Source organism: Vicugna pacos, unplaced genomic scaffold (genome assembly GCF_048564905.1).
Source record: "Vicugna pacos unplaced genomic scaffold, VicPac4 scaffold_19, whole genome shotgun sequence".
NCBI lineage: Eukaryota > Metazoa > Chordata > Mammalia > Artiodactyla > Camelidae > Vicugna > Vicugna pacos.
Window position 1 is genome coordinate 71329786 of NW_027328740.1, and position 25306 is coordinate 71355091.

The 25306-nt window shown below is 51.0% G+C and overlaps 1 protein-coding gene and 1 long non-coding RNA gene across 2 annotated transcripts in view; both read right to left on the bottom strand.

Moving 5' to 3' along the window:
- LOC140693519 (trafficking protein particle complex subunit 9-like) overlaps window positions 1-25306 on the bottom strand; it is a 335939-nt gene that overhangs the window by 146268 nt on the left and 164365 nt on the right. The gene's annotated exons all lie outside the window — the stretch shown is intronic.
- LOC140693530 (uncharacterized) lies at window positions 2557-16305 on the bottom strand. Its single transcript, XR_012069293.1, has 13 exons — window positions 16056-16305; window positions 13658-13778; window positions 13194-13392; window positions 11485-11601; window positions 10892-11066; window positions 10692-10773; window positions 7370-7456; window positions 6876-7035; window positions 5695-5782; window positions 3836-3964; window positions 3360-3492; window positions 2919-2972; window positions 2557-2644 (listed from the first exon to the last, which is right to left on the bottom strand). It is a non-coding gene; the product is annotated as an uncharacterized lncRNA (long non-coding RNA).

Here is a 25306-nt window from a genome sequence, read left to right on the forward strand (position 1 = left end):
AAGGGCAAGAATCATGTATGAACACACTCTCAAATCCAGAACAGAACCTGACAACAATTAGGCTCTGGAGTCTGTGTTTAGCGAGTGTGGAATCTCAGTGATTCCAGCTCTTACACCTTGCCTTCCCATCCCACCACACACGATATGGCCCTTATGTCCAGTTCTCCCGGGGCTGGGGCCACGGAACCCATTTATAGGACTGGAAGAATCTGATCATTTAAACCATCCCGCAGATTATCATCAAGAGTCACCTGCATTTCAGGGATCAGTAATCCCAGAAGCTTTGCAGTTCAGGCAGCTGAGGGATTTTTATATCAGCTCTGTCTTCTACTGTGACTGCCTGGGTGACATCAGACAAGGAATTCTGAAAAGCCTGAACTTTTCCTTTCAGGAATAATCTAATTAACAAATCTCGTTGACCACTCAACAAATGTGATGTGAAGATCAATGATTTTACACAGGAGTACAACATTCACTAGGTCGTGGATTTAGAATCAGAGGAAAATCATTTTAGAAAGATTGACAGAATGTAGCTTTAATGCGAATTTAAGTATTCTTAGCTTTCAGTAAATCATCTTCCCCTACTTATCACTTCACCCAAGTTTAAAAGATGTCTGAGAACAGGGATGAGTGTGCCAGCAATCTGAGACCCAATAACCTAAAATGTCACCTAGGAAAAAGAGGGGAGTAACACATTTTTAAAAAGCATGGCAAGGATGGCGGGGCCATCCCCAACCCCAGACTAAGAAGCTCTGAGTAATAGCTTTCCTGCCTGCCTGGGGCATCAGCTGATGTGAAAATCCACCCAGAAACCTCACTGTCCAGCAGCTCTTCCATAACACAGGCTACACTTTCTCAGAATTAAGAATTGCGTCCAGTAACCACTTCGCTGAAGAATAAAGACAAAGGAGAACAAGAGAGTTCTGCCCCTCCCAAGGGAGAGCCCAGACCTCGGGCTGCATGCACTGCGCCCACCTCCCTGGAGAAGAATAAACTGGAGAAGGGCGTTCTGCGAAACTGGGGCAGCAAAGGTTGAGATGGGAACAAATTGACCAGCTGGCCAGGGACAGCCCCCTCCGTCGCTGCCTTGGCGGCTGCCTCAGCCCTCTCAGCCCATCCTGCCCACCTCTGGTGGCTAAGCTGTCAGGGAAATTGCTTTGCGATCTGGAGCAACAGAGGCTGCCCACAGGCCAATCTGCGGAAAAGATGGGCGCTAAACCCCCAGCTCCCGAGCGACAGGCTCCATACCCCCGCCAACACCCCGACGCCCCCGCACCCTACCGCAACCCCGGGGAAATATGACCCGAAGAAGTGTGACCTGGGAACGAGGGGCAGCAGAGGCCGCCCCCACGTCAGGCCTGCAGAGAGATTGGAGCTTATCCTCCAGCTCTCCAGGGGCAGCCCCTGTCCTCTCCACCTCCTGATCTCACCGCGCCCACCTTCCAGGAGCAATCAGACCAGGTGTGGGGTGTCAGGCGAATCTTGCGCCAGAGAGGACGTCCCCAGGCCAGGTCAGGGGAGAGGAGAAGAAGTGGCCCCATTAGGCGGGGCAGCCGGCCGTCGCAACTGCCTCTGCCCCTCGACCACATCGGGCCCGTCTCCCAGGAGCAAGCTGACCTGGAGACGGGCATCCGGCTTCTTGGGCAGCAGAGGACGCCCCCAGGATTGGTCACGGGGAAGAGGAGAGCAAATTGACAGGCTCCGCGCTGCAGGTCTTCTACCCCCGCCATCGCCACCCCCGCACCTTAAAGGCACCGCCCAGGGCGCCCCTCCCCCAGCAGGCTGAGTGGGACAGGTGCGTCTGGTGACCTGGGGCAGGAGAGGCCACTCCCACACCAGGCCATCGGGGAGACGGGAGCCAATCCACCAGCTCCCCAAGGCAGCCCCTACCCCCGCAGCAGCCACCACTCTTGCCCATGACCTCACAGTGGCCTCCTCTAGGGAGCAGGCTGACCTGGAGATGGACGTCCGACGAACTTGGGACAACAGGGACCGCCCCCAGGGCAAACCATGGGGGGAAGTGGGAGCAAATGGACAAGTTCCATGGGAAAACCTGCCGCTGCTGCCACCACCCCCAAAGTACCAAGTCCAACTCCCGGGGTCAGGCCGACTAGGATACACGCGTCTCATAACACAGGGCAACAGCGACCGCCCCCAGGACAAGACGCGGGGAAGATGGGAGCAAATGGTCCGCTCCCCCGCTGCAGGCCCCCGACCACCGCCACCCCTGCACCCTGACTACCCTGCCTCCCGCCCCCAGCAGGCAAAGTGGGACAGGGGTGTCCCCGGACCTGGAGCAGCAGAGGCCGCCTTCAGGCCACGCGGTGCAGACATGGAGCTAATCCACAGTCTCCTCCGGGGCAGCCTCCCTATGCCTGCAGCCACCAACTTACCAGCCCCCTGACCGCACCGCACCCATCTCCCAGGAGCAAGCTCACCTGGAGTCGGACCTGAGGCAAATCTCCGGCGGCAGACGTCGCCCCCAAGCCAGGCCGTGGGGGAGAGAAGAAATGGAGCAACTCCCTGGAACACATCCCCTGCCCCGCCTCCCAGGAGCGCCTCCGCCGCCGCCTCCCAGGAGCAAGTTCATCTGGAGACCCGCGTCCCGCCTCTAGGGCAGCAGAAGCCGCCCCTGGCTCCGCCTCTGGGGAGAGCGGAGCGAATTGATCGGCTCCCCCGCGGCAGCCTCCCTCCCCCCGTGGGTCCCGCACCTTAACGGCCCCGCCCCCACTCCGCACTCAGCAAGCTGAGTGGGACAGGAGTGTCCGGCGACCTGGGGAAGAAGAGGCCGCTCCCAGGCCCAGCAGCCGGGACAAGGCAGCTATTCCACCCGTTCACCAGGGGTAGACCCGCTCCGCCCCTCTGCCGCTGCCACTGCCTTCTGACCTAACCGCCCCACCTACCAGGAGCAAGCTTACCTGGAGTGCAACATCTGGCGAATCTCCGGCGGCCAAGCCCCACCCCAGGCCAGGCTGCAGGGAAGAGAAGAAATCGATCGGCTTGCCCGGGCAGCCTCCCAACCGCCACCGCCGCCGCCGCAGCCCAAAAGCATTGCAATAGCCTACCGGGGTCAGGCTGACTGCAAGGATGTGCACTTGCCTTCTTATCCTGGCCAGGTCCCTGAGCACCTCCCTGCATCCCTACACTCCCTGCACCTCTGCACCCCTGCTACTCTCTGCAATTCTGCATCCCTCCACCCCCACATCCCCTGAAATGCCTGCGCCCTCCACAGCCCCTGCACCCCTGTCACCAGTTACACTTTTGCACTGCTTACACACCTGCACCCCTGCATGTCCCACACACCACCTCTTGGGCCTTTGGCAGAGTCTCTGCTGTTAGACCAATGCACAGTGACTCACTCTTTGCCAGTATATGATGCATCAGTGGACGTCAGGGGTTGCCTGCAGGAAGGTACATGTTCCCGGTCACTAGCCTGGGCCACTAGGGTGATCTCTGTGAGGTCACCCAGGACGGGTTCAGAGATGCTGTTCTCTGGGAAGAGAGGAGTTGAAACCGGTCTTGAGGGCAGAGCTGTGCTCACCAGGCCGTCCACGCTTCATGTTTTACACAGGGCTTCGGAGAAGTGAAATGGATCCGGCCAAGTAATACCGGCCTGCTGTGAGCCCACCTCAGTCCTGGGCTCTGAGTCAGACCGACTGGCTCCCTCAATCAGGGCCCAGTTTGGGCACCTGAATGGTCCCTTTGAGGCATCCCAACAGTTCTCAGGATGAAGTCTGGCTGCTTCCACCCCATGGCCCTCCCTCCTACTGTGCTGGCCTCAGGAAGGTTCCTTATATGGGGAAGAAGGCAGCCCACACCCTACCCCACCCCTCACCTTTCTCTAACCCAGGCTGCTGCTCTCTCTGCCCCTCAGAGTCTGGGAAGCCATCCCTCTTCAGTTATGTCCCTTCTGAGATGGACTTGCTTCCACTCAATTCTAGGCGAGGATGCACCATGGAATGCACTGGGTAAGAGAACCAAAATAAATAATTTCTTCTGTGAGGTTGTCTGTTTATCTACTGGGGCTGGGCTGTGTGTAGTTTGCTACAGCTATTGGTGTGAGAGGCTAAAACAGCCTGTGTGTCCTTGTTTTCATCTCCCCGCTGTCTTTGGGTTTTCCCTAGACACTCCTGAGACATTTACTTCTGTTAGTATTATTCCTGTTATTACACACGGGCCCTACTGACATGGAGGTAAGGTGTTGGGGGAGCGGGACAGAGCAGGGCATCTGCAGTCCTGTGATTAGTTCTCATTGAGCCTGTGCCCTGAGCTGTGACCTCCACAAGTGTGTCTCTTTCCCCCCACCCCAATTTGGGTGAAACAGAAGGGATTTCCCTTCTCCCAGGTTGGTTAGGCTCTGGTAAAATAATTTCTCATTAAAAAAACAAACAAAAAACAACTTCCCCCAATGAAACAGAATGTTCTGGGTGTATTTCAATACAGTTATTTTCTCCTCTCCAGGCAGGAAGCATGAGGAGTTATCCTCTGACCTTCATTCTGAGAACAGGACACGGTCCTGGATGTAAAATACATGAAAAAGAGCATGGGGCCCCTCTGACTGGCCCCCTGGAGTTGTCACACTCTGATTTCCCCACACTGAGACTCCTGCTGGCCTCAGGGACCTGTTAAATCTGCCTGCCCCCGGGGTTCTTACAAAAGCAGGTTCTGCCTTGGGAGCTGTGACTCTCCAAGCCTGCCCGCTGTTCCCTTTGCAACCTCTCTGGGTTGGAAGCAGCTTTCCCCCTCAGTCTTCTGGGATCTAAGAAGAGCAGTGGGTTTGCAGCTCCCTCAGATTTGGTGTTATTTTCAGGACAGGAGGAAGAACTTCTGAGCTCCACACGAGCTGGACCAGAGGCTGGAATCCTCCCTTCCTCTGCCACCGTGCAATCAGTGGCTGTGGTTCTAGCCGAGTTTCTGAAGATGTGGACTTAAACACACATATCCCAGCCCTCACAGGAGCACACAGTCCCATAAATCCCCCTAGTTTCCACTGGTAACTATGGAGCCGATGGGGACACAGGTTTCGGGACCACAGAGGCCTGACTGCACGACTTGCTCCGTGGCCTATTTACGTGGTTGCTCCGGGCCTTGTCTGAAGTGGCTTGTTTACCACACCTGGTACGTGGGAAACACAAAATAAGTACTAGAACCTTCACTTTTTCTCCCTCCAGGGCCTTCAAACGTAGAAAGTAATAAGTGAACTCAGACAGCCTAGTCACCACAATGAGGTCCGTCCAGCCTGGCTCTCCTGAGTGATGGGCACTGACTTGCACCTTAACTCGGAACAGTAGGGGAACTGCCTTCCTCTAACTGGGCCTCTCCCCACACCAGGCACGCCCGCAGCTCAGACGGGGCCAGCTCCCCAACTGAGGTGTGTGCTGGTGGCTTCAGTGTGACCTGGCCCTGCCGGGACATGAACCTGCAGTGAGTGAGGTGGAGGGTCGGGTGGAGGGGGGTCCCTTCTGGGGTGGCAGGGGGCCCGGTAGCACCCCTCCCAGCCTGGTGCCTGGGGCTCCCTAACACCTCCTACAGCTCCTGGGTTGGCTCCGGTCCTGGCCACTCCACACACCCTCCCAGTATCTTTTCATTATGTCCCTTTTCTGCTTTTATCAGCGAGAAGTGGCTTCTGTTGCTTGTTCAGTGAAACAGTACATCGGGAAACCAGACTACTTCTAACATCAGTAAAATACCAACTTCGGTCAGCTCGCCGGGCAGACCGTGCAGCACAAAGGCCTGAACAGGGCTGTGCGAACGGCTTACGTGAAGGGTCCTCAGCATCTGTCTTCAGAGATACAGAAGCTGATGGTTCAGGTAAAACCTCAGGGTGGGATTGAGGAATCCAAAGCTGGTTGGTTTCAAAGGCTAATTGGTCAGACCAGACCCCTGAGCTGTGGTCAGAAGCCTGGCTCACCGTCACGCAGACTCAGCGCCCTAAGTGCTGGGTGGGGCCGGTGCTGTTCCCTTTGTAGGCTCTCGTTGGGGATTCAGTGTAGCCCCTTAAATACAGCAGAAATTCCAGCCCCATTAGCCCCCAACCTGAGTGTTCCATGACACAAATCCCGGGAGTGTTTAATTTTCATCTTTGTTTAGGAGGATGAAGGTGGTTCAAGAGAAGACATAAATTCACACTTAGTGACACAAGGTCACAGCCAGTACTTCCTCCACGGAGAGCTATGTGCTCCCACAGTGGTGGCTGGGGGCTTGGCAGAGACCCTCTGCTGGTCCCAGAAGGACTCGCTCATCTGGCCACAACTCATGGGTTGGACAGCAGATCCAGAGGTGACAGAGCATCTTTCCTGGGAATTTGGAACTGACACATAGAAATCAAGTTCACTCATCTGGAGTTTGGCGGAGGGGAGGGGCGGTGGTTGGAAATCAAATGAAACCAGAGCATGAGAGACACTTAGAAGTGAAAGAGCGAGAGACAGAGAGACTGAGCTTGTGAGAGCAAATAGTCAGAAAGAAGGCAAACAATCAGGGGACAGAGGAATTCCAGCTCCTGACTGTCTAGTCTGTCCCAGCCCATCAATGACCCCGTGAGATGTTTAATAACATTCCAGTTTTGCAGATTAGGAAACAGGCTGAAAGAGGTGGGGGCTGGGTTTGGGTGCACAGTTAATTCAATTGCCACTGGACCCCACACTTCCCATTGCCTGAAGGCACCCTAATCCTCACTGGGACCCCTGTGGTCCCCTGACAGCCCAGCACCCTGATCAAAGGGACCCTGCGGGAGTGGGAACCCCTCTTGAGTGTGGAGAGTTCCCTGCCCCGAGATGCCATGCATCAGCAAGCTCCCGCTCACCCCAGGTTAACATCAGCCCAGCTGTACAGTCTCCCAACCCGCTTCCCTCCCTGCCAGGCACCCCCAACCTTACCACCGAGTGTACTGCAGGAATTCAGGCACAGGGATGCCCAAATCAACACGAGCCCACCGGCTATAGAAACAGCAGACTCCCAGCCCCACCTGGGTTGTGAGGGGACAGAAGGTGTCCTCAACTTTCATGTGTCTAAAACAATCTTCTTCAGCTGGAGGTTCTAGAGAAAAATAAAAGGTCCAAAACATAGTTCGGTGAGGAATTCCTCCAAGGACCTGACTCCAGTGTCTACAACCATGTGTACCTACCCCCGGAATTGGGGTGAAGGTGGATTATTGATCAGCACAACCCCTGGTGGCCCAGCTCCTTGGCTTGGCTGCCCAGAGGGGGCTGGGGGAATGGGTAAGGCCAGGGCACTCAGGAAAAGCACAGAGGACCTGACCTCTCCCTTCTGCACTCGTAAACCCTTCCCCAAATCTCAAGGCATTGGACAGAGATCCGCCACAATAATGAGATGCTCCCATCTCTTCACTCACTCCTGTCGGTTCACTTACATGCTGAGCATCCACTGGGTCCCAGGACAAGACACATAGAATGGCTGATGGGACAGGCTTGGTCCTTCCCCCTGGAACCTGTTCAATCTGATCAAAGAATGATCACTCATAAAGAGTTTCTCAAAATTATACAGAGACCAAAGACCAACTGCAGAGTGAACCAAATTTAAAAATATATATGAAGATCCCCCAGTCTCCCCGCCTAAGGTTAACAGCATAAAGCAAAAAATTCTTGCCTTTAATCACCAGGGAAGTTGTCACCCCCTCTCAGGTGGAAAGGAGAGTTATTCTTTGAGCACGTCACAGAAGTGCTCCATCGGATTGGACCAGGGCATCTACATTCATTCAGCAAATGTGTATAAGCTCCTACTACATACGGGAATCTCCTAACTAGACCGTTCCCAAGGCTCTCGGGCTTTATCAGTCAACAAAATAGACATGACTCCCCATCACTGGGGGCTCAGAATTTTAGCAGAGGAAACAGGCAGCATGTTGGGGTAGCAAGAGTTTGGATAAATTTTTAAAAAAGAGTGATATGAGCAAACTCGGGTGATGGTGGTGGGGTGGGAGGCAGGCAGGAGAGAATAAGGCAATCCTGGCAGATCTCACGGAGTAATGAACTTGAAGCAGAATAGATCCGGAGGAAGAAGGAAGAGCCGGAGCCAGAGGCCCCCAGAGTGAGGGGGAGAGTGTGGGCAGAGAGGCAGAGCACGCCGGGTCCTGAGGCCTTTGTGACGACTTTGGCTCCTAATGACATGGTGACCCGTTTAGTGAGTTTTGAGGGGAGGGGTGATGTAGTCCAACTTATGCTTTTGTGTTTGTGTTTTTTGGGGGGAAGTAATTTATTTATTTTAATGAAATGTGCTGGTGATTGAACCCAGGATCTCAAGCATGCTAAGCATGCGCCCTACCACTGAGCAACACCCACCACCCCCAATGTATGTTTTTACAGGCTCCCTCTGACTCTGTGTGGATGAGAGATTGTAGGAAAGCAAAGATGGAAACAGAAGGCTATTGGTATCCAGGAAAGGCTGAAGGTGGCTCTTAGGAGGGCGGGGAGCAGAGAGCAGGTATTTAATTAAGACAGAATATCCAGAATTTTCTAACAAGCTGGATTTGCTGTCTGTGAGTGTAAAAGAAAGAGAGAGAAAGGACATGGTTCCAACATCTGGGCCTGGACAATGGGAGGGATGTCCTCTCCGGATGGGAAAGGGGATGGGAAAAGGTGGGGCTGAGCAGGTGGAAAGGGGCTGGTATCAGCTCAGTTCTTCAATGTCATGGTTAAGGGGTGTGTTACATATTGCCACAGAAGTGCCTAGTAGGTAGAGGAATCTGTTTTCTTTTTCTTTTTAACATTTAAAAAATATAATTAAACATATTAATTGTATTATGTGAATGATTTGGGAATTTTGTTTCATGCCAAGTTATATGTTATATATAGCCAAATGGAGCATATATCAAAAAGGGGAGAAATGAGGGCTTTCACATAAACTGACTGTCCGTAACGTAGGTAAAATTTCAATAAAACCAGTCTTCAGGGCAAAAACCTCATCTCGGTGTTACATAAAAATAAATGAAAAACGACTATGTTGATGTACCATTATTTCATGTTACATAATAGCCCCAAACTAACAGTGTTTAACTATGAGGCTTGTAGAAATACTATTCGCTTTATTCACATAAATACAGAAGTGCAGAAATGTTCTAAGGTAGAATTAGCATCTTAGTGGAAATAATACATATTTGAGCATTTTACATGATATATATGTACTGATTCAAAATTTGGAAAAGTAATTTCATAGTAGAACATATGTATGAATGTGAAAGCAAGATGAATGAAAGGAAAAGAATGTGATGTGAGTCTCAGGGATAAAGGCTCAGATGGAAAGGGGAAATCAGGGAATTTTGGAGAAATCGAGAAATTGATGGCATGCCAATTTCCAAGGCTGGGTTGCTTCCACCAAAGGAATAGCAGAGAGAGAGAGGAGAGGCCCAGGAACCCACCCTGGGGAACACCCACAGTATATGTTTGGAAAAAACAGGAGACATTGGCAAAGGACCAGCCAGCAGGCCAAAAGCAGAAACAGACAGAGAGATGGGCTGGGGGTTGAGTGAAGCAGGAACACGGGGTAGGAGGGATGGAAGAGCTGGGTCAAATGCTGCCGAGGGGCCAAGCATGATGAGGAGTCAAAATTGACCACTATATTTAGCAACATGGGGTCACTGATGGCCTTGACAGGGCAGTTTCCATAGAGCGAGGGATCAGGCGAAAAGCCAGAATGGGTGTAAAAGGGGATGGCTCAAGAGAAGATGCAGACAGTGAGTTTAAACAACTCCTTAAAGATTTGCTGCAAAGACACAGGGTGGCAATTGGTGGGGGTGAATTAGGGTCAAGGAGTGCTGTTGGTTTAAGAGGATGGACGTTTATATACTGATGGTGCCAACTAGCAGGAGAACAAAATAGATGAGGCAGTGAAAGAGAGGATGGTTTTGGGAGTGACAACCCAGAGAAGATGGGAGGGATGGGGCCTCGGGGACTTTTGGAGGAACTGGCTTTCGATGCCACTTTTAATAAGCGGTGGGGCACCGAGAGTGAGGTCACAGACATCAGAAGGCGAGCGGATGTGCTGGGAGTTGCTTGTGAAATTTCTCTTCTGTTGGCTTGTTTGCTTGTTCAAAGTAGAAAACTAACCTTACCAGCTGAGGAACAAGGAGGAAGAAAGAGTTACTGGAGCCATGAGCAGAAGATAAGAAAGAGCCTTCCAGGGAGAATGGGACAGTAAAAAGGGCAGGGGGAGGCGGGGGAGTGCGCTCCCAGAAAGTTACATTTTCTCTTTGACGTCCCCAAATGTGTGACGTGTTATTACCCTTCCTGCTGTCTACAAAATAAAAATTAATTATGGTTCAGAGGAAATGCTATTTCATTCTAAGAGGCTGCCTGTTTCTCAGGAATGGTCATCTTAAACTGCAAATATTACAAACAATGTTGAAAAGATGAACCTGTGTACCTAAAATCCCCTATTTTCTATTAATCTGTTTACTACTTAGTTCCCCTATCAATAACACATAACAAATACTGCCATGATGGAGGTACATCGATGCTTAAAAGGAAATGAGATCTGTATCCTTTTGCTAAATTCCATGGCTTCCTTAATATGCAGTTCCACTTGGAATTTAGGAATGTCTGGTATAAGAAGTGAGAAACAGTTTGAGAAAATCCCGACTCAGAATTATACATCACAACCACATCTCACAAGTATATAGAGCCGTAAAAAAGTTTAAAAGCAAAACTCCGTAACTACTCTTAAAGACCTTTGCAAACCTGGGCCTGCCAAGATGTTTCCAAACTGGAAAGGAACTCCAATCTCTTGCCTGGTACCGGACCAGAGGCTGGCCAGCCTTTTCTGTAAAAGCGAGAGAGTAAATATTTTCAGTTTTGCAGATCATTTTGTTGTAACCATGCAGGTAGGCAATAAGAAAGCTAAGAGCACTGGGAGATAGGAAACAAACGGGCATGCCCACACTCTCCCTTCCACTCAGGGCAGCTTCTCTGTGGTGGGGAGCTTTGCCACAATCACTTGCTTCTTTTTTCCATTGGTTTCTTTGTTTCCACCTTACTGCTCGAGCTCAGAACTTCAGGTGGGCCTGGTCCTTCAGCATCCATGCAGAGAAGGCTGAGCGGGGTTGGGAACCCCACCTGATGGAGAAGAGAGATTACTGGGAGGGACATTGTGGAGGCCACCATGACACGAGACAATCACACCTTCCGGGGTGAAAGGGAACGAAGACAAGGGAAGGACACAGTAGTGGGACCCCTAGGTCGCCTGCCAGGCTTGTTCTCCCTCCACGGCAACCATGGGGGCCTGGGGGGTGTTGGGCTTCAGCTACGGTGATTAGGATGAAGGGACTCAATATAAAGGACCCTCCAACTCCTCACTAGGTTCCAAACGCAGCCCCTCTAATTCCACCCTCTGAGTTTCTGGAACTCTGCTGGAAGAATACATGAGCAGGCCAGAACCAGAGCCCAAGCCAAACATGACAGGGGCTCGTGGGGCTGTAACCCCATGCTCAGTGGTCGGGGACTCCTTGCAAATCTGCAGAAATCCCTGTTCCACCTCATTCCTGGGAGAAACCCCAGATCTCCTCCTGCTCTGTCTGTTCTTCTCTTGAGGCTATTGTCCTGGAGGGATGCTGAGTCCTTGAACCTGGTCCTCCAAACGTACATAAGCAGCCTGTTCAATAAAACAAATTATGCACTTTTTCACATTTGCCAGTTTTTTGATTCCAGAAAGGCTGTGGGACTCATTCTCACAGTCTCCTGTGCCCCCACCACATGGTGGCCCTCTGCTCATGTAAACACGATTTCCCACAACTGCACCCTGCCTCCCAGCTTGTCAGAGGGGAGTGTCCCACAAAGACACAGGTGTTTGTGAGGATCCTGTCCCCCAGCAGAAAGCCTGCTCCTGGAGCCACGGACAGGGATCTGGCCTCCTAAGCCGCTCAGCTCTAATTCAAAGCCTAAAGTGGAGGCCCCGAACATTGCTGAATGACTTTCTGAATCACCTGGACTGGAGGGGACTGATTTTCTTTCCAGGAATGGAGGTAGCGCAGCCTCCATTTTCAGGGCTGACCTTGACGATGGATCTAGTTCCCCCGACTGCACCGCAGGAAGGAGTGGTCCTTCCATCCCACAGGTTGGAGACCCAACCCAAGGGAGTACTGAAGCAGTGCATTGCTGCCAGGTCCAGCATCCCTGCAGAGTGGCCTCTGCCCATGAATGACCCCCTTCCCAGGGCCTTTCTTGCCCGGACACCACCACACCCCAGGCTGTGCCAGAGCTCTGGGGCTCTGCGTGTCCAGGGCACACAGGTGGCACCTGAGCCAGGTGTCCCCTGGGCCTCAAGGGAGAGAGGTCTGCTTCTGCATCAGGGGAAGGTGACCCCACAAGGCTGGCAGGACACTCTCAATATGGACCTCCAGGAGCCCTGGGAGCAGTTTCCCTGCAGGTGTTAAGAGCCATCATCAGGAGGGCAGGCCCCTCTTTGTGCAGACCATCCAGCAGTGCTGGGCCCACGTGCTGACCTCAGAAATCTACATGCCCCCAGGATACCCCAGGCAACCTCACAACTTCGTCACTTGGTGACCTGGGTACCACGAGCTCCTTGGCCATCCCATGAGGGTGGTCCTTGCAGGCATGGTCTCCAGGTTCTCCCGTTGAGAAATCCCCCTGGGTTTCTGTGGTCACAGAGCAGACACCAGAAGATTCTAGTCCTGCAGTGACCCCCACAGCAGTCAGCTCCCCTGTGCATGTCCAGGGACAAATGACAGCAATTTATTGCCAGGTACCGTGATGAACAAGGGGGTGGGATTCCATACTAAGTTCAGGATCCTGGTAACTCACTCTGCACCCCAAAAAGCTTCCATGAGAAATGTGTGTATTGGGATGTCTGTGCCCCTAGAAGAGCTGTTCCTGAGGGTTCCTGGGACCCTCCAGCCCCTCTCAAGGTTCTCAAATCCTGGGTCTAAATTTCTATCTGCCTCTTTTGGTGTACGGCCACCTGTGTCTCGTGGTCATGGGTCACTTTATTGCATGACTTGGCATGTTCTTAGTGCTCGTCGTCCACCCCTGCACTAGACTCCCAAGATGTTCCCACTGACCCTTGGCTCCCTGGGTGGCTCAGGGGGCCCTAAGTCTGCACCCTTCACTCTCCTCCTCTACCCCCACCTCTGGGGCCACCCCTAGGTGGACTTGGAGGTGTTTGTAAATGAGTCTTACACAAGGACATGTCTGGACAAAGCAGGACCCCACCCCCGGAAAACTCACCTGCTCCCTTCTCAGAAGAGGACCCCACAGCCCCACATTGCCTCCCAGGGGTCTACTCAGGACACAGTCCCCCAGTTCTGGGCAAGGTGTCTCCCTGGAATCCTTGCTTCCAGGAAGAGTCTCTCTGTCCTTCTTCAGAGTTTAGAGGTGTTCCCATGTCCCTGACCACCAAGATGCCCAGCACAGTCCCTTCAGTGACCTGGAGAGACAAGGAACTTATGTGGCCACAGGTCTCACAGGACACACCTGCTGGGACCCCAGGCTAAAGGGCTGTCCTTCTGCCTTCTCAGGTGTGGCTCCCGTGGTAACTTTTTGCAGGGGGCCCAAACGGGGAGTGTGGCCCAAAGCAGTTCATGGGGCTCTCTGGGCAGGGAAGACTTGGGCCAGGTGGCCTTGCCTGGTTTCCCTGCTGGGCCACTCTGAAAACCCCCGCTCCTCTGGCTGTGGCTGGAGGCCCCTCAAACCTCAGGGCGGGGCTCTTTCTCTCAGCCTCCACTGACTCCAAAGCCACGCTGGTGCTGGCGAGGGGAAAGAGCTTTCTTGCCTTCTTTTGGCCAAGTTGCCACAGGTGGATGCTGCGGGGAGCTGGAGAGAGAGGTAGCACTTGCTCAGATGTGAGTGGTTAAGCAATTTGACACCCTGTCAACTAGCCTTAAACATTGGAATGAGGTCTTTCCCGGTAAAGCTGGAAGTTACTTTCAGTAACTTGTCTAAAGATTTCTTTTTTTTTTCCACTTAAAGACTCATAAAACCTCTCCCAGGTCATTCCTGGTATGGACCATTATCCAGGGATCAATCAGGAAATGCAGGAGGAGAGGGGTGGGGGTGGGGGAGAGGGGAGGTTAGATCAGAGCCCACGGAGAGGAGATGCCCCTCCCAGGAGCCTCACACTGGGCAGTGGCTTCTGGCATCCAGCTCTCCTGTTCTCAGGCCCATTCCATCTGCGGGGTTTTCCAAAAACATAATGGTGGAAGGGCCATGGAGGACACCTAGAACTTCCAGAATAGACAGGGGGAGCAGAGTTACCATGCTGGCCCTGGGTTTGGAGACAGACCTGTAGTGGAGACCACAGGCTTCTGAGAAGCCAGTTTCGAAATAAAGGCAGTATGCACTGGAATACCCGGCTCGAGAGAGTGCTTCATCATAGACATGTAATTTACATAGTTCTCACCACTAAATTCTGTGTTCCCAACACGCTACATGAATGACAGCTTCAACACACATTCATTTCTGAGATGTGAAAAAGTGTAGAGCCGCTCTTTCATCCTGCATAATGGGCATGGCTACACTTAAGAACACTTACCAAGATTTCTCAGCAAGAGCCAATTTCGAAATAAAGGCAGTTTGTGCAGGAAAACCCTGTTGGAGTGAGGGCTTCCCCATACACATGTAAGTTATAGAGTTCCCCTCACCATGAAACGCTGTTCCCAACATGCTACATGCATGAAGGCTTCGACACACATTCAGTTCTAAGCTGTTAGCATGTGGAGAGCCGCTCTTTCATTCAGCACAAAAGGCATGGTTACACCCAGGAAGATTTACCCAGATTTCTCAGCTGCTTCCTTCAGCCAGATTCAAAATAAAGGCAGTTTGTGCTGGGAAAGCCTGTTGGAGCGTGTTCAGAGCTGTTTCGGGCTCTGTCCCAGCTGGAGGGTGCAAAGCCCAACCTCCAGAAAGAGGGACCAGGACCCCACCCGCCAGGTGGTGTTGCCTTTGTAGGGGAACAGTGATCTTTGGGTAAGATATATTGCGGCTCTCTCTAAAAACTGCTTTGACTTAAGTTTGCATCCTAGTCACCAGTTCCAGGACAACAGAAAAGGCATACCCTACATCCCTTTGCACTCAACTCTTCCCAAAAGAGCAAATATTTGTCCATGAAAATACCAGCTGCTCTTCTAAGGCCCACTAAATACCCAGCAGTGTGGGCGGTGCACTCTTGATCAGGGACAGGTGGAGAGGGAACAGCGGTCCTCCAGCAGGCTTGGCCTGGTGTGGCAGCTGCGCTGTGGGTGCGTGGTGGGGAGGGAATGCAGGGAATCCTGTTTGAGGGGCCTCTGTGCACGCCTGCATTATAGTCTGAGGTTTCATACAAAGGCTCCAGGCATCCTAACTGGTCAGATACAGCCCCCACCCTTGGGCTGGAACCACCAGGAGATAAGTACCTGTAACAGGGACGGTGCCTGGTGTGGGGAGAGGTCATGGGACACTCCGGGGGCAGGGGCGGTGGTGCTGGGGAAGGCAGGGGATGCAGTGAAGGGTGGAGGGAGCAGGGTCCTTTGCTTGGGGGTGCGAGTTCTTTGGGAGACCACAGGGAATGGCACACATCATCCCCACCCTATACCCCAAATTCCTAGCCCCGCCAACACAGGGGCTGCTCTGCACCCTCTCAACGTGGCTCTCCTGTAAGACCGCACCCAACCAGGCATCTGGCACCCTGCCCTACCTCCCCTCTTGGGACAGATCCCGTCTTCTTGGAAACTGCCTAGCAGCGCGTATTCAAGGCCGGCAGCCGGCCTGGCGGATCTGCACTTCAGGTGCCCTACCTGGCCAGCCGTGCCTGCCTGGGCTCAGTCCTCTATCTTGCCCACCGGTAGCCTGGGTCCACTTCCGGTGCAAGCGGAGGCCGCGGAGCCCTGGCTGAGCCCCGCACAAGGACAGGTGAGGGTGCCCCCACCCCGCCGCCCCGCCCACTGTTGGCAGCATTGCCCCAGCCTCCGGCCGGTGCCACCTGCAGCTGAGGACCTCCGCGCGGCCCCGCCCGCCCCGGCCCCACCCAGCTGCCCCATAAGCCTCCCCCCACCCCCGTCCTGGCCGCGCCCTTGCTCCCATTGGCTCCGAAAGTTCTGACCTCGCACGTCTAACCTCGGGAGGACGCAGACGCAAGCGCTAGGGGAGGGCCCCGCGGCGTTGCCATGGATAAAGACGCCGCGCTCCTCGCGGGCTGGCGTGCGCTTCTGGGGCAGGCAGCGGGCTCCGGAAGTGTGCAGCTGCCCGGGGCCATGGCGGTGTTTGCTGCTGGGGATGGCGGCTTGCTTGGCCGGGCCACTAGTTCTGGCCGCGTCAGTCGGCGGCCGACATCCTTTCTGGGGCGGCGTCTCACAGACGGTAAACGTACGGCAGCGCCGTTGGCGGGGCCAGTGGACATGGACCGGGGTGGGATCCGGGTTGGTGTGGCGGCCGGGGAGGGCTGTGGTGCCGGGGAGCGGGTTGGGGCGGGGGGGACAGGGCTGGGGCACAGCCTCCGGCTTTCCTCCCCCTCGGGCTCTGGGGCTTGGACCGCGACTCCGGGTAGCCCTGCGTGGCCGCGGCCTCCCAGAACCCCTGGGAAGGGCAGGTGGAGGACCCGTCTTTTATGAAGCGGGGCTTTACCCGCGTTTTGAAGAGCCCCAGAATCAGATGTTGGAATAGGGTGGTTTATCAGCCTTGTATATCAGCAGGGAAATTTCAGTTCCATCCAGATGTTGGCTCCTTCGCTAAAACTCAGGAATAAGACAAGGGTCAGTGTCAATTAGCAGTTATCTAGGGCTTGACTCAAAATAGACTGTGCGGGGTGTAGAGATGGTAGATGGGCCCTCCCTTTCAAGGTTGGTAGTCTTCTGGGATTAGAAGCCTCAGTTGAGGATTACATCCTCATCTGCAGTAATGGAGGTTGTGGGAAACATTAACACAGAGAAGGGAGGGGTGTTGCTGCGGTAACTCATTAAAGAAGCCAGGACACTTGCCTGGCTCTTGTGTAGGAGAGTCTCGCCTAGGGTAGGGCAGCAGTTATCAAAGTGAGTCCGAGGCCCCTGAGATGCAAGACTATTTTCGTAGGAACGCCGGGAAGTCACCTGCCTTTTGCACACTCTTGCACTCCTGAGTTTCCTGTGGGGTTTTCCAGGGAAAACATAGTCTGTGATATCACAAAACAGGTAATGTAGAGGCAGAGAGAATTAAGCTCTCACCAGTCCAAAAGAGATTCTCAGAAATTAAAATCACTGCTATTCCTCTCATTAATGATTTTTGTTTAGAAAAATATACTTATTTTTTGCTTAAGAGTATTAATGGTATCATGTAGTAGGTTGTTATTATTTTTAAGTGAACTCATAAGCATTTTTTAAAGTTCTTATTTAACTTCTAACACAGGAACTATTGATAGATTTAACCCACATAAACAGCAGCCTTTTGAAGTCCTCAGTATTTAAGAGTGTACAGGGGTCTTTAGGCCAAGAAGTTTGAGATTCCCTGGAGAACGGGTGCTCAGGTACTAGTCAGGTGCTTAGCGTTGATAGACAGATGCCAAGATGTCTTCTGCATGTGCTCCCGGACTCGAAATAATTGGCCACACAGAGATCGGTGGGCAGTGCCTCCACTATACAAACCAGAAGCTGCTGAACGTGTCTTGAGTCTAGGCCATGTGCTGTGCAGAGATTCCCATTGTATCTGTTCTATCTAAGCCGGGATTCCTGTGCAGAGACCTGGCTCTGAAGACCCGCTCTCCTTTGCTCCCTGCCAGGTACCTTCTGTGTTATGTCAACCCTCCGGAGGGCTTCAGCCTCCGTAGGGGCGTCTGTATCCACATCGCCTTCCTCCTGAAGACCCTGCTGAAAATGGAAGAGTCGGTGCTGGTGATACCCCCTTGGGGCCGCCTCTACCATTAGCAGAGCCTGGACATCCACCAGGTCCGGATTCCCTGGTCTGACTTTTTTGATCTCTCAAGTCTCAACAGAAACATCCCTGACAATGAGTACGAACAGTTCATTGCAGGTGAGATGGTGATCGTTTAACTGGGGCCAGACGGTTTTTGTTCTGGTTCCGATGTGAACATCGGGCCGTCTTGCTTCGGGTTTGTCAGTCTGCTTAGGGGCCGTGCTCATGTTTCCTGCACTGCAGGTGAATTTGGTCTTTCCACAGTTTTTCTCAGGAAATATATCTGAAGTGTATGAGCTCTGTGTTCCCTCCCCTCTGAAAACCCTGGCCTTCTGGTGAGATGGAGCGGTGACAAGGAGGCCACTGCCACAGAGGCCTTGTCCCAGCAGGACTCGCTCCCTGGGCAGTAAGGGCCATTCTTACCTGAAGGAAAACACGATGTATGTGTACCATGGGCCACGTGCTGGCGAAGGTATGTAACCTCTCATTCAGTATAATTTGGTCCTGCTCAAGCTTCCCATTTTACTTTTTGTAGGAGGTAAGATTTGAAGATTTTCTTTGAATACAGCTATTTAGAGCTTATCTTTTTTTAATTGAAATGTGGTTGATTTACAATGTTTAGTTAGTTTCAGATATACAGCTGTTTTGTTAGTTTCAGGTATACAGCATAGTGATTCAGTTGTACATATACATAGTCTATTCTTTTTCAGGTTCTTTTCCATTATAGGTTGCAAGATACTGAACATTTTCCCCTGTGTTCTACAGTGAATCCTTGCTGTTTGTCTGTTTTACATATAGTAGTTTGTAATTGTTAATCCCAAACTCCTAAGTTTGTTTCCTAAGTCTGTGAGTCTGTTTTTGTTTTGTAAATAAGTTTATTTGTATCTTTTTTAAAAATTCCACATATAAGTGGTATCATATGTTACTTGTCTTTCTCTGTCTGAGTTATTTCACTTTAGTGTGATAATCTCCAAGTCCATCCATGTTGCTGTAAATGGCATTATTTCCTTCTTTGTTACAACTGTGTAATATTCTTTTATATCTAAATACTACATCTTTATCCAGTCATTTGTCAGTGGGCGTTTAGGTTGCTTCTATGTCTTGGTCATTGAAAACAATGCTGCTGTGAACATTGGGGTGCAGGTATATTTTGAAATTAAGGTTCCCTCTGGATATATGCCCAGGAGTGGGATTGCTGGATCAAATGATGTCTTTTTTTAGTCTTTTGTGGTATCTCCATATTGTTTTCCACATTGGCTTCACCAAACTACATTCCCAGCAATAATGTAGGAGGGTTCCCTTTTCTCCAAGCCTCTCCAGCATCTATGGTGAGTGGATGTTTGAATGGTGGCCATTCTGAGTAGTGTGAGATGATAACTTATTGTAGTTTTGATTTGCATTTCTAAGATAATTAGCGATATTGTGCCTTTTTTTCATATGCCTATTGGCCATTTGTATATCTTCATTGGAGAATTGCTTGTTTAGTTGTTCTGCCCATTTTTGGATTGGGTTGTTTATTTTTTTTTCTTATTAAGTTGTATGAACTATTTTTATAGTCTACAAGTTAAGCCATGTTCAGTCTCATCTTTTGCAAATATTTTCTCACATTCCATAGGTTGTCTTTTCATTTTGCTTATGGTTTCTATTGCTTTGAAATAGCTGATAGGTGTAACTAGGTCCCATTTGTTTATTTTGGCTTTTATTTTCTGTTGCTTGGGTGGATTGCCCTAGGAAAACACTGCTGAGATATATGTCAAATAATGTTTTGCCTATGTTTTCTTCTGAGAGTTTTTTAGCGTCTTGTCTAATGTTTAAGTCTTTAAGCCATTTAGAGTTTGTTTCTTTTTTGGTTTTTTTTTTTTTTCAACTCTATTATATGCTTTCGATTTGTGGTTACCCTATTTTTCAAGTATATCAACCCATTATCATATCTATTTCCTTTAGACTGATAATCACGTAGGCTCCAACACATCCTAAGAATAATGAGAAAAAGGAAAAAGAAAGAGAAAAAAATCTATCTTTTCTTGCTACCATCTCCCTTTCCCACCTTTTTGTATTTTGATATACTTTTTCTTTTTTACATCTTCATGTTTATTGTCTTGTAACTCGTTATTTCATTTCCAATGATGGTTTTCCCATTTCTATAGCATCCTGCTTCCTTTCTGTTTAGAGTAGAACCTTTTAATGTCTCTGTTTGGTTCCATAATGCTGAATTATCTCCCTAACCCCCTCCACCCTGAGCCTCTGAATACTCAGTACAGGGAAGCCAAACCATCCTAGCCTTCATCAGTCTTGGGATGCAATCTTCAGAGTGGGAAAGAAGAATCATTGAAAAATAATATTCTGTTTGTTGCTTTCTACCCTTGCCCAGAGAGTGAGAATCACCTCTGAAGGCGGAGGAAGAAAGATGGGGGCATGGGGCACAAAGTCTTTTCTCCTTTTGCTACTGAAAAAATGATTTCTTTTGTAATTAGTGATGATGCCTTTTAAATTGGTAAGATCGAGATTCCACAGCTTCAGCGCCTGTGAATAACCAGCTGGGAGAAAGCTCTCCAGGGCCCCTGCAGTGGGAAAGGCAGCCCCTCTGAGCACCTGTTGTTCTGTATTCTTCCGGCCTCCACACAGTTTCACTAGGCACTGTGCAGGACGATGCAGTTCCCCAAGGTGGAGGACTGGGAGACCCCTGCTTGGTGGCAAGCCACAGGAGCCCACACTTGAAGGACAAAATGAAGAGTAGTGGGGCGGGCATAGGAACAGAGGATGGTTGAGACCCAGGATAGTTTCCTGGAGGCCAGCAGGTGAGACTGGCGGGGCAGATGGGGCCCTGGTGCATGGGCAGTCCTTGAGGGATCTGAAGCAAAGATATGAACCAAGATACTGGATTCGTGTGGGGGTAAATCGCCCCCTGGAGGCCACGTGGCAGTGCAGCGAGCCCAGGAGGAGAGGGCATTTCCCCAAAGTTGGGTTGACAGATCACAACCAACTCACTGGGAACCGAGAGGTACAGAGATATTGTTAACTTTTTGTCCCTCTTCCTGGAAAAAAAATTGCTTCCTGTTGAATAGCCTGTGTAGTTAGTGAGAATTAAAGACATGAAGTAACATTTCCTCAAAAGTCATCCATTGTGCAGTTGTTAATAATGGTCAAATGCAAACTTGAATAGATTAAATCAAACAGTCATCATCGTATTTTAAAATCTTTTAAAATAAAAAATCTTGCTGTCTTTGTTCTTCATTTCAGGGTTCACTTGGTGATAATAGTAACAAAAGCAACAGCAAACCTTTAAAGAATTCTGTCCTGCTGTTCAAGGAACTCTGTGTTCATGACAAACAAATGAGGTGGCACTTTACAGGAAGGACAGTCATTAATCACACAGCTAGTAAATGGCAGGGGTGGGACTTGAACCCAAGCTGTCTGACCCCAGAGCCCCCTCTCAGGCCCTTCAGTGCAGCTCATCACTTGGTATGCCCAACAGAGGCCAGCATTAAAGAGCAGCATGACCTTGGCTGCTTGGCCTCTGTTTCTTCATCTGTAGAATGGGGGTGTGGGCAGTGAACTCTGTGAGCTCAGTGGTCACTTCCTCCAGCTCTGCTATTCTACTGCTTTGAGTTAATTTAAGAAGTATCTGAGCCCCTGAATGGCCCACCCATAGGCTGGCGCTTTGCTAGGCCGTGGGTTACGGAGAAAAATAAGATCAGCCTGCTTCTCCAAGGAGCCTGTGTCCCTCCACGGCAAACGGCTTTGAGGCCCAGGCTCCCTCGCTGGCAGTCGGGGACTGGGCAGGAATGTCTGATAGAAGATGGAGGCAGAGCCCTTCCGGGAACAGTGGTGGCCACAGAGCTATCAGGAGCGGGAGCATCTGTCCAGGCTGCTGAGAGGGGGCCTTCATGAGGCCAGTAGCCCCCCCAAACTAAGCCCTCAGGACAAAGATCCAGCCATTCCTGCAGTGTCACAACAGAGCCAGTCCATCCTCATCACTGTGCCCCTGTGCTCCTTTGTCCTGGGGCCTCTCTTCCCCCTACACCCAGAAGACTCATCTCTCTCTCTTCTCTGAGTGTCCCCTCACTTCACCCATGGTCCCTGCTTCCTAGGCCACCATCTCTGGAGTTGACGATTTGCCCCCTCACACTCTCCGTTTGATCAGGAGCCTGGGTTGACCTCCTTGTGCTCACTTTCCCCCATGAGGTGATTTCTCCTCCTCTCTTGGGAACACCTGGAAAACCCAGTCCATTCCTAGCAGTGCCTGCCACCCTGGCCTCCCTGCTCATCTGCCTCAGTCAGGAGCAGCTGGACCACCAACTCTGTATTGCCTCACCGCCTACCATCAAGACGTCAATGTTGATTCTCCCTCCACCACCCAGTATGGTCATTGTAGGGTCTTCTTCTCCGTCAGCCTGAGCCAGACACCTCCCATTCACCCTACCCCCGGGCTCATACCCGGGCGTGTCTCCACCCCAGGTCCAGCCTCTCTGCTTTATGTGCCCAACTCTAGCCATCCAGCTGCTTCTCCACCAGCCTCGTTGGCCCTCCTTCACCCTCACTGGGGCATCATGCACTGACTCCTCTGCTTTCCTACCTGTCCACGTTCCTCTTACTTCCACTTCCCCACCTTCCAGCTCTGCATCCACAGTCAGCACTCTCTTTATGACAAACAAAACTCCCTTGACCCTTGATCTTTTCATTTCCTCACCAGGATGACTTCCATCTCGGTTCACCCAGCTCTATTTGTTCTGAGCCTGCAGGCAGCAGGCTCTCCCAGCACAGATTTCTAAGACTACAAATCAATGCCCAGCATGTTGCCACTGCCAGGCAATCCTCCAGGATTTCTCTAGTGAGCACATTTCCCCACTTGCCACACAGTGGTGTCAACATTCTATGCTCTCTGCACACCTCTAAGCTTCCCTCTGTCTCTTCCCTGACTCCCAGCAGATGGCCTTGCCTCCTGCTTCAGAGAGAATGACATGTTACTTGAAGGGAACTCGCTCACCTGCAGCAAATCTGCTCACCTCACCTTTTATCTGTCCCTCTCCCACCTGGACTCTAGCTGTAGTTGTTCTTAATTTAGTGAGTTTAGTTGACATATATATACACAGTTAAAAGCTTAGCACACTATAGGCTACCTTCTTGGGCTTACTTTTTCAATTTAACATAGGGTGTATGATGCATCCACTTCGTTGCATGTACCTGCAGTTCATTTGTTTTAACTGATCTTAAATGTTGTGTGTGTGACAGTAACACAAGGCAAGTGTAAGCCAGGATTCAGGATGCTGGTTACTTCCTGTGAGAAGAGGCCTAGGGCAGGATAGGACACAGTATGTCACTGTCAATAGTCCTGTTCTGGTGCTGGGTGACAGGTTCACAACTGTTTCTTATAATATTAATTTTAATACATAAATACTTCTGACAGGCACCTAAGGTGAGAATGTGTCATGAGCCAAGATATACAATGGATAATATTACATCATTATTGTTATGTAATCTTGTTATAAAATATAATATTCATAATCCTACATTGTTATGTGTTATATATTATATAGATGCATGAATTATATATTATGTATATAAATAACTACATATGTATTATATACTATCTGATAATAAATAAACAGAACATAACATGCTAGTATATCTACTATTATGTATTATTTAATAAATAATATACTATATCCTGTTATATGACATGGCACCTAATCTTTAATCAAATAAAAATATGTCACTATATGTAATGGTAATTAATAAAATTAAATGAAAATGCCCGCAGCTTTTAACGCCAACACTGCTCCAGCTGTCACTGTCTATCTTCTTCCCTTTCATGGTCGAGGTCCTCACGGTGCTATCTGTTCCCCTTTTCATCTCGTTATCCTGAACCTTCCTCCCCCTCCCATCACATGCTGCCTTCTTCCCCGTGGTCCCTCTAGTCACCAGCGGCCTCTGGGGCACTGATTTCAGGGCAGTGTCTCAGGCCCAAGCTCACCCGCCTGTCCTCCACCTCTGCCACTGCTGGTGGGGACAGGGCGGGGGGCAGAGTGCACCTGTTGTCCTGGAAGAGAATACAGCACAGACTCCGTGACCAGCAGGAGGTGTGGCCGGAACCTGCAGGACTGGGGGGAGAGCCAGACTGTCTGCATCCAGACCGGGGGCACTTGGAGTGTGAAGAAGCCCAGTCCTCACTGCCCCTGAAGTGAGGAAAACACCCTCAGGTGAGTTAAAGTGCTTATGACCTAGGTCTGTTGGCTGCAAAGGACAAAGGGGTCCCTAAGGGGAGGTTAGTTGATGTTCCAGGCCCCACAAAGGCCCTAAGGGCTGGCGGGGAAGCAGGCTGGATGCTCCACTGGACCCAGTGTCCCCTCGGGGGTGGGGCCTTCCGGAACAAGCAGAAAGCCCTCAGTCTCTTGGGGAACGCGGCAGTGTGGGAGCATCCCTGCAGTGAGTCAAGTGACGTCAGGGCCTGTGGGATCCGTTTTTATGGCCACATTGAGCCACAGCAGAAGCCACAGCAGGAGTGGATTCCTGTCTCTCCAGCTGACATCCTCGTGTCTGAGTGCCAGGCTTCAGACCCGATCCCCTGGGGTGCTAGGACAGTTATACACAGAGGCGGCTCGGGGAGGCCTCAAGAGGGCTGTACTGGCCTTGCTGTCGACATGATTACACAAAGATCAAACAATCCATCGATGGGAAGAAAATAAGAACCATGGTCACATCTGGACCGCAAGCTTAGATGTGGTATATGGGTGATATTTATCGACAATCTGGCGAGGATCTGGTCAAAGCTAGAGGCCAAGGCAGCAAACCGGTAGTGACACTAAGGAACATCGTGGTGCAGAGGCTGGATTGGGGGTCTGAAGGCTCCTCCCAGGAGGAGCCTCAGTGTTTGGGAGGTGGCTAATGTGCCTGCTTCATGTCACTAGCAAGTGATGCCACCTGCGGAAAATCAGCTATAATCCTGAGCCGGGTCAGCCCTGGGTGATGTGATAAAGGCTCCTACAAGAGGAGGCGCCAGACGGATAGTGAACCAACCAACAGGCTGATGAGTTTCTGGCCTGTGTTTATCGTGCTTTCGCAGCCAAGAATGAGGAGAGAGTTGAATGGTTCACCATGAAGATTTTAACAACTTAAGAGAGTTCCGTGTCTCACTGCATTTCAGTGTCACCCGGAGGAATTCAAGAGGTGTTTAGACCCAGAAGGGACTAACAGCCTCTTGGTTCCTCATCAACCTGACAAACCCACCAGCCCTCTATGGCCAGACCTTGGCAAGTGCCTTCCCTTGTTCTAACAAATCCCTTTCCACTCACGCCTGTGGTATGCTTTTATTTTTGTTTAATTAATGGGAATGAAGATACCTTACAGCCTCTTCAGATCTTTCCTTAGGCCTTCTGCTCTTAGACCCCGGCAAGGGGGCCCGCTGCCCTGGGTCCTGCACTGCAGAGGGTCCCTCTGGCCCTGACACTTCCTCTGGCCATGCCCTCCATGGGGTGGAGTCAGCA